We start from the raw sequence: 14,172 nt of genomic DNA, 5'->3' as shown, positions 1-14,172 counted from the left end.
CCAGGGTTTCTCAAGTTGGGGGTCACCAGAGGGTTTCATGGGGATCGCAAAGATAAACGGAAGAGTTAAATATAATATAAGACTCTAATACTGAAAAGTATTTTTAAATATTCGGAATCACCCCCCTCTCGAACGTTGTCGGAGTTGTTTTGAAACGCCCTGTATATAAATTCAATATCGCAAGAATGTTCCATCTCCTCTATTGTAACTGGAAGTGATAAACATCAATTAGCACTTCCGGTTTCAAGATTAATCCTCATACAGCGAAAGCAGTAAGAGGTAGCGAGTAATGACCTTTTGATATTGATACCGCGACCGAAGAACAGGTTATATCTTTGACCTTATTCCTCAATTGCATCCAATAGTTGTAAATGTATATTTCCAGTTTGAGTATTGAGTTCGTATAGTTTGGAAGTCTACTGTAATTTCAGACTGTGAAATGAAATTCACTCGTTTGTCTTCTGCTGTTGGTAACAGACATACTCCTAACAGTAACAGACATACTCCCAGAATACTCACACTGCTTTAAACTATTGCCATTGTTTACAAAAAAGATATAAAAGTAACTATTCTTTTTGGTTTACAAAAAACGTTCATATAAACTTTATGTAATTTTGTTTGTCTCTAATAAAGTCACTTGATTTATTATACGACAGTGCAGTACATCTATTTGTTTCCCATAGAGTACACAAAATAATATAATCCACACCTAATAGAAATGAAAACTAGTACATAATAATAGCTGAATAAATCACAGGATAATAAGTAATTAACTATATAGTATATTAGAAAACATGAATTTGGAAACTACTCATAAAGATTTGAAATTTTCATCATGTGGATCCGAATCTAGTTCGAATCTGGGCTCGGTCAGGTCTACGATATCCGCATCCCAAAAAAATTGGCGATCCCTGTTATAGGCTTATATAAATATTGTGGTTACAATTTTCCCACTATATCTTGCTCCAGGCATTATACCACTTCAGAATACCCTCATGACTAAGCGGCCAGTGTACTCGCGTTTGGCGGGGGAAACCCGTGTTCAATTCTCGGCGGGATTTCATATGGCTCGATTTCACATTCATCAGTAACTCCCGTCTCAGATAGCCTCGCTGTTCAAAAGGACGTTAAACTCAAAATCAACTCAACTCAACTATAGAATGAAAAACAAAGAATGGATAGTTCGGCCACTGCAGGCTTGTCTATTTTTTAAAATCTTAAACTAAATCATCTGTGGTGATTTTTCAGCTTAAGAATATGTTAAAATGTAATTTTAAAACATAAAACCGCTTACACACAATCATTTTACACGTGTCCGAGAAAGTTACCCATCCAGCTCTCTCCGGAATAGCAAACGCAAGATATGTGTTTGTCACAAGTAGCAGCACAACAATAAAGGCTACTTCAACTAACCAAAGCAGAATTAAAAAATCACAGCCCTGAAAAAGAAATTGTAAATTGTTTAATTAAATATAGATATATAAAATAATGAAACATTATATCTACACTCGTGCTCATAAATTAAGGATAATGCGGATACATGGTCAAACAACGCTCTGGTGGGCGGTTTTCGGATGGAAATCACCTCGGGGTATGACCATGCGAACCATTTGTCCATTCGGTGCGGTGCATGCGGTGCGGTCGTCGCACGGTGGTGCTGGCAGCAGTCCAAATACGCAGAGGTGTATTGGTGCATGCCAGAGTGCGGTGCGGCGTTTAAATGTGCAGATGTTGTCAGACGTGCTAATGGTGACTGTGTTGAAAATGGCTCAAAGAACACATATTGATAGCGTTATGAGGGGTAGAATAATAGGGCGACTGGAGGCTGGTCATACACAGAAGGTCGTAGCACGGGCTGTCCGTGTACCACAAAGTGTGATCTCAAGATTATGGCAACGATTCCAGCAGACAGGAAACGTGTCCAGGCGCTACAGTACGGGACGCCCGAAGTGTACAACACCGCAAGAAGACCGATATCTCACCATTAGTGTCCGCAGACGGCCACGGAGTACAGCAGGTAGCCTTGCTCGGGACCTTGCCACAGCCACTGGAACAGTTGTCTCCCAACACACAGTCTATAGACGACTGAACAGACATGGTGTATTCGCCCGGAGACCTGCGAGGTGCATTGCACTGACCTCTGTTCAAAGGACAGCCCGTAAAGCCTGGTGTCAAGAACACAGTACATGATCAATGGAACAGTGGTCCCAGGTTATGTTCACGGACGAGTCCAGTTATAGTCTGAACAGTGATTCTCGCCGGGTTACCATCTGGCGTGAACCAGGAACCAGATGCCAACCCCATAATATCCTTGAAAGGGACCGCACCATCAATCAGGGAAGTGATATGATGGTGTGGGGTGGGATTATGATTGGTCCACGTACACCCCTGCATGTCTTTGACAGAGGAACTGCAACAGGTCAGGTGTATCGGGACGTCATTTTGCATCAGTATGTTCGCCTTTTCAGGGGTGCAGTGGGTCCCATTTTCCCCCTGATGGATGATAACGCACTGCCCCACCGAGCTGCCATCGTGAAGGAGTACCATGAAACAGAAGATATCAGACGAATGGATTGGCCTGCCTGCTGTAAACTCCATCGAGCATGTCTGGGATGCTCTCGATCGACGTATTGCTGCACGTCTTCAAACCCCTAGGACACTACTCCGACGGCATTGGTGCAAGAATGGGAGGCTATACCCCAGCCGCTGCTCGACCACCTGATCCAGAGTATACCAACCCGTTGTGCGGCCTGTGTACGTGTGCATGGTGATCATATTCCACATTGATGTCGAGGTACATGCGCAGGGAACAGTGGCGTTGTGTAGCATATGCATTTCTCAACTTATCACCAATACCGTGGATACCGTGGATATCATCAATACCGTGGTACCGATATGTTTCGTTTGTTCGTATGTTGTGTTCACTATGTGCCTATGCTATTAGCGTCAGTTTTGTTTAGTGCCACGTTGTGCAGTACCGCAATCTGCAATTATCCTTAATATTTGAGCATGAGTGTACTACCCTCCATATATGAGCGATAGCTGAGTGCTTAACACGTGTGTCTCTGGTGGTACCCGGGAAAATTTTTAAAAATATCTTGAACAAGAATTTACTACTGCTAGTAGCACTGCTCTCAGGTCGTTCCTGATTTTTCCTTCCTTCTTTTTTCATAGCAGTCTACAATTTATACTACTTGTTCTTTCTAAAGCTCGCTGGACGCACATGTTACTCAATGCGGTGTTGCCAGCTTTTGCGTCGGGTGTTGAAACACGAAATTATGCACTGCAAGTAAATCTACGTTTTATAAAATTAAATGACACGGAAGAGAACTAAAAAGAAGTTCTCAATAACTAGCAGGTCCACTACTTAAATTGACAGTCGATATGCATTTGTTTATATTGACATGTGTACTTCTTTATATTCAAATTGCTAACGTGGGAAAACAGTGGAACGTTTACCATTGTGGAGCGAGAGAAATGTACCACGATAATTGACTGAACGTACTGTTGCCATAGAAACAATTCTTCTTTCCTGATCGTTATGACGATGTGCAGGAAGGGAAAAACAGAGGAAAGCAAATGTCAGAAAGGACAAGATGTATAAAATGAAGTATAGCAGTAAAACTAAAACATACAAAGAGTCAAGAGAGGACTGTTTTGAGAGGAAACACACAACACACACTACCGAGAATTATATGCTAATTCAATATGCAAATAGACATGTCAAACGTGATAAAACAAAGATAAAATAAATATTATTATTTTTACATCAGCATATACTACAGTATACCTGATGTTATAACTTGTAGATAGACTTCTAGGTTTACCACTATGTTAAAGTATGTCGTTTGTTCGTTATATTTATATCTGGTTAACGAATATGTTTTATTTAATGTAGTGCATATTTTTCGAAGCTTAGCATCTTTTGCCCATGTAGCCATAGAGAGTATGAGACTTGAACATTTAATTAACTTTATTTGAACTTTTAAAGTTGCGAATCTTGATAAAATAACAATTTATTTTACGTTTGCAAATTGCAGTTTACGCAACACATAACACAAACAGCATAAGAGGCAGGAAAAACAACAAAACTGTCCAAGCTCCACACAATAGAAATATATAAATAACACTTGATATTTAGTTTGTCCAAAGATTGCAGAACGTAATATTTGGAGCAGTGGGCATCGTTTACATCACAATCTGTTTCCTATTAAAAATATTCAATTTTATTTGCTAAGCCACCTAGGTCACTAACCCATTAGCTCTGCTCTAAAGATTTTATTTTACGAAAGCCTGGGATCGGCTTGTCAGTTCTAAATCCCGAAGTTTTTAATTTTACTTTTGTTACGTTGAGCTCCAAGACTTGACAAGACCATAACGCACACATGCACATCAGATGCAAGCCGAGAGCCACCAACCCGAACTCTGCATAATTTCCAATGAGTACTTGGACTAATGGGATTTATTACCAAACTAAAGTATGATCTCAACTATGATATTGAAACACATTATACACATTGTAAAACCATTCAGTGTGCTCATACCCCATACTGAACATTTCTACAGGTCAGTATCGGTTCTGTCACTGTCATTTTCTCATGATTACCGTTGCTTGTTGGAAACGAGAGGAATTTCTGTTTGTTCTATCTAGTCCTATTTGAGCGTACTCTGAATACTAGAGATGCAAAAAAAGCCGGCTTTTTTGAATCGATGGTTTTTTTTACATAAAAAGCCGGCTTTTTTGGGAAAAAACGAGAATTTTGGAAATTTTGGCTTTTTTCATTTTCATGATTTTTCTATCTAAATAGCTCTCTTATAGTATATTCTATAGTTAGATAAGAATTCCATGACCTGAATGCCATATTTTGCTCTAAAATTCACCATCAAGATGGATGGAGCACATGTTTTACGAATTAAAGCTAACATGAAGAATGTAGTATTTGAGGGCAATTTTAGAGGCTATTTAATTTTATTTTAACATTTGAGTTATCGACATTTTTTTCTTCTTGGGATCATTTCAGTTTGTCGCCTGTGTTTCATTTCTAAAAGCTTAGTACTCTAGCTCCTAGCGCAAAAGTTAAACTTACGTTTTTCTATATATTCGTCAAAGCGTACGTTTTTCAGTATATCCATCTAACCGTACTTCCATATTTCTGTTACACTGCAGCTGTGCAACGATTTAGCAATAATTTTCCGGATACAACCTTGAATACTAATTTATACAAATAATCAGTAGCGGATTTAGAAACGTACTTTGGGACAGGTTTCTCTGATTGTTTCATTTTCTAAAATGTCCTAATTTTATTTGGGAGGAGCTTGAAGTTTATGAGTACAGGCATAACTAATACTGTATTTCGTTTCGTTTATATATCTTCCGGATACAACCTTGAAGGTCATTTTATACTGAGAATCAGTGGCGGATTTTGGGAGGTTTTTTTTTTTACTAATGTTTAGTTTTTCTAAACATTCGTAATTTTTATTTGACGGCAGCTTAAAGTTTATGAGCAAAGGCATAACTAATAGGTATTTCGTTTGTTTTAGACATTCCGTAATTTTGGGGAACATTCTTCAGTCCGAAAGACCGCCCCCTAACCTTCGCAAAACCGTCACTGCTGGTAATCAGTAATAATAACGATTTAAAAACAATAAGAAATGAAGTCGGCCAACTCACAGTACACGCACTATTTCTATTTCATAGATGGAATGAAGAAAAGTTTTGTCAGAATGGTCGAATGCTGAGTTGAATTCCGGACTTCCCGATGGAAGCGCAAAAGCTCCACTCAGTCATGTTTGTTGTGCAGTTGTATTTATCTTAACTTAAATATATTACGTAGTGCTTTTTTTTGGTGTTGGTGGGCTGGGGAGAATTCCATAATGATATGAAGGGTGTGAGCCAAGAACATGGTAACTAACAAATTTTCAATTGTTGAGTTATGCAGCACCAGATAGACAGCAACTCATACCGCTTCGTTTAATCCCTCATGTATAGTCTTATGTGAAAAATCAGCTTTCCGACTTTTTCTAATTTCTTAAAACAGTAAAATTGTGGTTTACCATGTTCTTACCTCACACCCTTCATATGTTTAATCCCTCTTGTTAAAAATACAGAAAACTTGAGGACTGAGTAAACCGTGATGGTGCTTATATAAAACTGTAGAATTTCAAGAATATACAAAACCAAAAGCTCTAGATGTGCAGTCTTTAAGTGTATAATATAAATCTAAGTATTTTTCTTATGTATTATTTTAATTTTATTTTGTTCCAAAAAAAAAAAAGGGTATGGAATATTTTGAAGTAAAAATACTACATAGAATTTTGCTACTTATTTGAGTATTTTTTTTTAAAAGAAGTGTTTGCTTTTAGGGTTGGCTGGTTTACACCAGCTTTTTTTCTTCTTTTTTTAAATAAACAACTGGTTTAAACAGAAAAAAAATAAAAAGAACGAATCATGTGAACTTCATGGTGACGTTTCCATACATCAAACCATCTGCATTAGTTTTATTTTCTTTTCACCTTTTAATCAAGGTGTCCCATGTTCAATTCTCGGTCGAACCACAACTCTTCTTTCATGCGTAAACAAAGTAGCGTTTCGGATGTAACTTTAAGCGAAAGTCTTCTCCTTGATAACCTCGGTGTTACGTAAGGATGTTAAGCCTGAACATACGAAACAAAACTAAATTGTATATTTCTGCATGCCTGAATGCCTGTTGTTTTATAAAGAAGCCAAGGTTGCTTAAATATATTGATAGAAATTGACAAAATTTATCGATTGCCTACGTAGCTTCCAACATTAGCTTGGATTGTACTTTCAATGATATGTATGTACTAAATTTGTAATTTAATACCTCAGTTTTAGCGTACTGATTATGATACGTTGACCTTTAAATTTTACATGCAAAGCAATAACAGGATTTTTTCCGTTATTGTTTTACATTTAGAGTAATGACGGGATTTTCCCGATGGCTAGGGCGGGAGTTTCTCAATTTAAGAAATTTACTGACCGAACTTCTTTAAGCTTATGTGACCTCTTCCAGCATAACCCCGTTGTTGCATAATAACCCAAGGCAAAACAAACTTATTTCTGTCAATATGTAATATAAATACATAAAGCAAAATATCTAAACCCAAAAAACCTGGTTTAAACAAAAAAAGCCTAGTTTATACTCCCCCCCCAAAAAACGGGTTTTTAGCATTTTCAAAAACAGCCATGGTTCTTGCCAACCCTGCTTACTTTTGTATGTAGGAGGTTAAAAAAATCTTATTATATACATTGGCTAATCCTTTGGAATTCATAATGTAAATATGTTGAGAAGTAAAACTGTTTGAAATATCTCTTCGAAATTTATGGGTTATTTTCGAGGTTTTACATTTTTATCGGCATCAACCACTAATTAAATGACTTTTTGTGTTGTAGAGAAGCGAAACAAAATCTGGTTTATCAATTTAAAACACAATTTTCAAAAAAGCCCAAAATTTCCCAAGCAAAAAAGCGAAGCAGAAAAAACCGAGTTTTTTTTTTCAAAAAAGCCGGTGTTTTTCCGAGCCCTTGCATCTCTACTGAATACATAAATATTTAACGCTTTCCACTTACCAATAACATCCCCAGAAAAAGAGTCCATGCACAAAAAGTAGAAGCAAGACTGTCTACAATGCCATAACCTCCTGGGTGCACAACTGCGAATAGAAAACAATCTCACTAATTAAATGTTTATAAAGAATTAAACGGATTCATAAAGGTGCAAACAGTGGCGTAGCCACGAACCGACATGCTAAGAGTTTCGAGTAAAGTTGTTTCGATATTTAGTGTTAACTTTTAAGGTTTGCATGTGAACTTGTTAGAATAACAGATTCAATTTCAAATTAATATTATGGTTATTATCTGAACAATGTTAAAAATAAAGAAATATTCTTGTCTCCTACCCATATTTCACAAAGAAGACCATTTAGCTTCATACGTCCTTGCAATTTTTAAACCAATGTACAAAAAACGCTGAAATTTTGTAATGTGCAAATATCCAAAGGGTTACACTGTTTGTTATTATCTATTATACCACACGGCTAAGAATGTTGCCAACCCAACATAAAGATATTTTTTCAGCTAACACTGAGACAGGTTATTACATATTGCTAAAATACATGTACAAGGAAAATATAGAATAACACATTTGTCATGCAGTGTTGCGATCTCAGGACTCTAGAATCTCACAAACATCCATATATTGATGGCCTCTACAGCAGTAATAACGCAAATGAGACAGATTCAAATCAAAAATGAATTAGTATTTAATATTATGTTCATGACATGATGGATTTCGAATAAATGCGAATCAATGTACAAGGGATTTAAAATCTGACTATTTTCTAAAGACTTTATCTTGAAAAACTATTTAAATAAAAATCTCGTCAAACTGTATCATATAAATGGTTTTCAATAGTTGAGAAGTTACAATACGGTTTACAGCAATTCGATGTCTCAGACCGTTTTGCACATGTTGCAAAAAATGTTGAAGTTTGCAACAATGCTTAACATCAAGTAATTCCAAGAAATTATTGTAAATACACCTGCAAAAAAGTATTTTTCTAGTGTTATAGAAGGAAAGTAAATGAAAAATTGTTATAGAAGGTTTCCACGAATACGCCATTTTAACCAATATATCAAGTTGTACCATTTTTTATATCTCTCGAACGGTTGCAGATCCCAAATTGTTATAAACGTCATTATGATCTTTATGTCTATTCGAAACCGTGTATACAATTCGAGTTGAGTTTTAGTTAAGTGCTTTCAGTAGCGAAGCTTTATGAGACGGGACCTATTGATTAATGTGGAATCCAAACCACATGGGCTCTCGCCGGGAATCAAACCCGGATCACCCAGCCGAAGGCGTGTACACTAACTACTTAGCCATGAAGGAGCTCTGTATGCAATTCTACGTGATACTTAGTTAAACATTTTTTTAAAATTAAGTTCTTTGAAAAAAAAATAAGTAATTTTTTAAAATTTCTTCTTTGTACTTGTTCGAAATACATAATATTATGTCCGTAATGTTTGATACTATAGTACTTGAGATATGCATCAATTACGTTATTACAGTTATAAAACCTCTCAAATTTGTTTGTTTTCTATGCTTGTGATGCTGTGGGGTCCTTAGTTTTGCAACACGGCATGAGATGTGTCGTGTTGTATGGTTCTCTTTAATATGTAGATTTGAAATGTGTAGTAATCTGATGTGGTGCGATTTAAAAGGATACAACTTTAAGTTGAGTTGCCCACATTGTTAAACTTGTGATATCACAGAGTATGTCAAACAATGTTTCCCTACCGAAATTTGAATCGTACAAAATTTTAGCGTGTTTCGTCAGTTTAAAAGTTACAAGGGCGTATAAGATAAGTGTTCCACCTTCAGCTGCAAAAGTTCTTTCCGTCTTTTCTTTACAAAACTAGTTTCGTAAATAACTTCAAAATGGAAAGACAATTTGAGTACAATTTTCAGTAAATTAAAAATAAACTAATTTTCTGTACGTTCCCGCCTCGAAAGTCGGTGAATATGCACATTCCATTGTTATTCCCAAAATAAAGTATCCAAAACGGGAAAATAACTTTTGTCGCTGACTGTACATATCGATCTTTTCCCACTGAAAGCTCTGAAACATCACAATTTGCCTACCTTATCGACTTCGAAGAAGCTGGCAGGTAACTTGACGTTGATGAAAGACAGTTCCAATAGTCAGCAACAATTTTCATAAAGTAGTCGATAGTTCTGAAGGCATACCTTTTATACACTGCCAACATTTGCTCTCTCTCTCTTACGTCATCTCCTCCCACCCTTTCTTATTGCATTTCTTCTTACGTTATTCCATTGTTATTCCCAAAATAAAGTATCCAAAACGGGAAAATAACTTTTGTCGCTGACTGTACATATCGATCTTTTCCCACTGAAAGCTCTGAAACATCACAATTTGCCTAGCTTATCGACTTTGAAGAAGCTGGCAGGTAACTTGACGTTGATGAAAGACAGTTCCAATAGTCAGCAATAATTTTCATAGAGTAGTCGATAGTTCTGAAGGCATACCTTTTGTACACTGCCAACATTTGCTCTCTCTCTCTTACGTCATCTCCTCCCACCCTTTCTTATTGCATTTTTTCTTACGTTTCTTAGACTATAAAACTTTTCAGGGGATATCATGAATTTTTCAACAATTTTTCCATGGGCATAGGCCTCCTTGCAAAAACCCCTGAAGACATCATGGCGTGTGCAGTACGTACTAAGGTCTCTCAGTAAGACAGAAAAGATTTAAAATTTTAATAATAAAATAAAGAAAAGGTCGCTCGCCTTTTGGAACAGACCATTCAGCCTCGAAGACTTGTACGTACTGTTAAGATTTTCTACAACTTTTTGAATAAGGCACATGGTGCCGTACATTTGAAGGTGTCCATATTGATTTGGTGTGTTAAAGAAAGCCTTATGATTAGTTTTGTAATACAAAATTAATCTGAAGTGTCTATATTCTATATTATCAGAATTTCATGTCACGACCCCCCTAAACGAACCAATATTTCTTCCAGTAAAATAGTGTAGAATTGATGACAATAGTATTTCATTGTACGGACCTCCCCTTCACGAAATTCTGGCTACGTGCCTGTTTTAAGACACACAGTCTATTAGGTTTTAGACCCCATAAAGATTCTGCCGTCTACAGTCGGAAAATTTGTCCATGCCAACCAGAAGCCGGGGTAGGATTTCCGGCGCTGGACGCCGGCGTCTTTCAGTACAATTTTCGACAGCGACGAATAATTGTCTTGCCCAGCAGTCGGCAAACAGCCGGAAAGCAGCATTAAATGCGCCAGCTCCGCCGTCGGAAACTTGCCTTGCCGAGCAGTCAGCAAACAGCCGTAAAGGCGCAGTAAATGCGCCGGCGCCGCCGTCAAAAAGACGAGGGCATAAGGAGTAGGCAGAGAGTAGGAAAGACGACTCTCCAACTGTTTTGCCGACTCTGACAGTCGGCAACAGTCGGCAAAGGGCATTTTATTTTACGATTTTCGACCGCTTGCCGTCTCGGCAAAAGGTCGGCAACTTTGAACAAGTAGATCGTCGTTGCGGCTCCCTGCGGCGGCCCACAACCGTCGACGGTGGCAATCCGTCTTTCCGACTGCGACTTCCTGATGGGGGAGGAGCTACCTACTGAAAAAATACATTTTTGAATGACTATAATATATATATTATTATATAAAAAATGAATGTAACTATGTGTGCCTGATCATCACTTTCAAATTGCAAAGTCAAATGAAATGACTTTGGTATATAGTTAGGCCTTAATCGAAAGTGGGATACTATCACATCACTTTTATTATAATAATACCTTAAACGGTAGTTCGAATCCGAATTTTTGCAAAAAAAAAAAAAAAAAGTATTTTGTGATTTCATCAAAAGGGGATTATTTTAGTGGAGTTACTTTACCAATGAACTATGTGCGTATAATGGAAGTATTATATTATCTCTGATTAAGAAGGGATGAGTCGAGGCAGAGGATGAGGTCCCTGCAAATCGGAGCCTTGTATATAAACCATGAAAGTCAATGGTCGGTGTTGTGGGCCATGCGGGGATGATATGTAGTCACAGTATAGTCTCATCGAAAAGCACACTTTGTTTTGGTTTCAGTTCTCAATGAAAGAAATGTTCAGTGTTAAAGGAGCATAGGAGCATCGGAGGAAGTTTGGGGAGTTATCTAATCTAAAATATAGCGGATTTCGATCTTAAAAGTGAAAAAATACAAGGAGTCAAGATACTAATACACGTCATCAGCTGAACGTCAAGGACAGACACAAATAAAATGCAAGTAAGACAAACTGTTATGTTTATATATAAAAGGATGGGTTGGGTTGACCTCTGTTGCAACTAATATTAAACTAGATAGGATGAATGGAGGTTCATCTGAATTTGCCCACAATAGACCCATTTTTTCAAATTTACTTTTGACGAATATTAGACAGATACTCGAAAATGTTTCTTGTGACCTAGGATTTGATCCATACGCCTACATATTTGATCCTTAAATTTGCTAGACGCGAGACTCGTATTTGCAGTCGCCATGGGATATATTATATTATATTATACTATGTCCCATGGAAATACGAGTCTGGCGTCTAGCTAATATAGGGATCAAATATGTAGGCGTATGTATCAAATCCAAGGTCAGAAGAAAAATTTTCGAGCACCTGTCTAATATTCGTCGAAAGTACCTGAGAGAAATGAGTCTATTGTGGGTATATTGAGCTGAACCCCATCCTATTCATCCTATGTAGTTTAGTTTTAACTGCAGCATAGTTAAACGTTCAACCCTTCTCGGAAATTTCACGAGGATGAACGTTCAATTTATCAGATGAACCTTCGTGCTGCAGGAGAATTTAACGTTCAATCAGCTAGTTGAACCTTCATTCTGCAGGAGATTTTTAACGTTCAACCAGCTAGTTGAGCCTTCATCCTGCAGGATAATTTAACGTTCAATCAGCTAGTTCAACCTTCATCCTTCCGAAGAGTTACACGTTCAACCAACCCTGATGAACCTCCATCATTGAGCAAAGTTACACGTTCAACCAAAAAATAGATGAAGATACGTTCATCCATTTTGTGTACGCAGCTCAGCTGCATCCAGGTTTTAGATGAACGTTACGGATTTACTTTTTACAGTGTTCAGTTTACTTTTCCAAATCTTAAATTTCTTTTTTTTATACTTTTAAATTTGTATTTCTTTTAACAAACAGGAAACGAAAAATATGCTATATTAATCATTGATGTAAGTTTTAATTCTGTAGGAAGTTTACACAATAAAAAGTGAAAAGTTATCACGTACCTCTTAACTTTTCTGAGACAAAAAAAAAAAAAAAAAAAAAAAAAAAAAGATCTAAAATAAATTTTAATGAAAACATTACCGCCATGCGACAAATAAGACGCTCACTGGCGTAATATTTTTTTTGTCGATTCTTATCACTCCCACTACAACAGCGAATGCCATGTTTCCACAGCGTTGTCGTGCTTTCAAGTTCTGCAATATTCTTCTGCACGGTATTGTTAATTGCACGCCATTCCCTTACATTCCTATACAACCTTTATTTACTTTCTTTGAAGTCAGCACTTGGGTACACCATTTCACACTGTTTGAATATGAACTTTACAAATTTGAACAAGTAGAGCAGTACTTTTGTATAGTTTGTATACCTTATCTTAAAAATATGATCGAAAGATAAAGTTATTTTGAACCATACCTAACCTTACATATCTGCGAGTAGATCGTGGGAGTCCCAATAGGAACGACCGAAATTTCACTTGATGCTTGACTTCGTGAAAGGGGAAAAAACCGAAAATACTGTTCATCTGTAAATAAATTTAAAAAAAAGACATACACAATTGCTAGCAAAAAAGGAAATATTATTTCAATATTTATAATATATGGTACAATATACTGACAGAAATATAGCATGCATGAGAGGAATTGACATGCGACCAACGTGAACATCGACATTAAATAGTACTATAATTACAATTTTAACATTTTCTTACTGACCTGATAATAGTGTTACTATAACAAAAATACTCTTTCATACAATTGACTTGTTTGGTTATTTCCACACCACACTTAAAAATTCAAACCAATTTTTAACACCATAAAAACTTAGATGTTTTAGCATGGACAGCATCTTATAATCATTCTTCATAACGCCAAATTGCTTACCTATTCTACTGAACACAGTAAGTAATTTGGAGGCTTGTAATTAATCCCTTAAAAATTAACGATTATATTAAACTATTAAATTCTTTGTTAACGTTTAACTTAATTAACCCGTTAAACATTAACAATTACATTGATCAATTACATCCGTTGTTAACGTTCATTGAATTACATCCATTGAATTATGTACGTTTAAAGTAAATATCATGTAAAACATTAAAACAATCAAAACAAGAGTTGTACAATATAATGATAAAATGCCGTATCGAAAACCAGAATCAAGTTGCCATAGATGAAGCAGTGTTGCCAACTCATCATAAAAGTATTTTGTTTGAAATAGCACCATTTGCAAATGTGTACAGATTTAAAATGTACTATTATCACTAAACATAACAGTGAAGTGTAGTGGTACAGTGTTGCACACTGTTGGATCTATGTGTGCTGAAA

General features: G+C 36.5%; 1 long non-coding RNA gene across 1 annotated transcript; it reads right to left on the bottom strand.

The window, feature by feature from the left end:
- Nucleotides 1-1,300: 1,300 nt before the first annotated feature.
- On the bottom strand, nucleotides 1,301-13,328 carry LOC145677022 (uncharacterized). Its single transcript, XR_014129590.1, has 3 exons — nucleotides 13,262-13,328; nucleotides 7,592-7,674; nucleotides 1,301-1,439 (listed from the first exon to the last, which is right to left on the bottom strand). It is a non-coding gene; the product is annotated as an uncharacterized LOC145677022 (long non-coding RNA).
- Between the last annotated feature and the right edge of the window lie 844 nt (nucleotides 13,329-14,172).

This window comes from Thermobia domestica, unplaced genomic scaffold, assembly GCF_964235325.1.
Source record: "Thermobia domestica unplaced genomic scaffold, izTheDome1.hap1.1 HAP1_SCAFFOLD_536, whole genome shotgun sequence".
In the NCBI taxonomy this organism is placed as follows: domain Eukaryota; kingdom Metazoa; phylum Arthropoda; class Insecta; order Zygentoma; family Lepismatidae; genus Thermobia; species Thermobia domestica.
The sequence above is the reverse complement of the archived record's forward strand: the minus strand, read 5'-3'. Positions and strand labels throughout refer to the sequence as shown.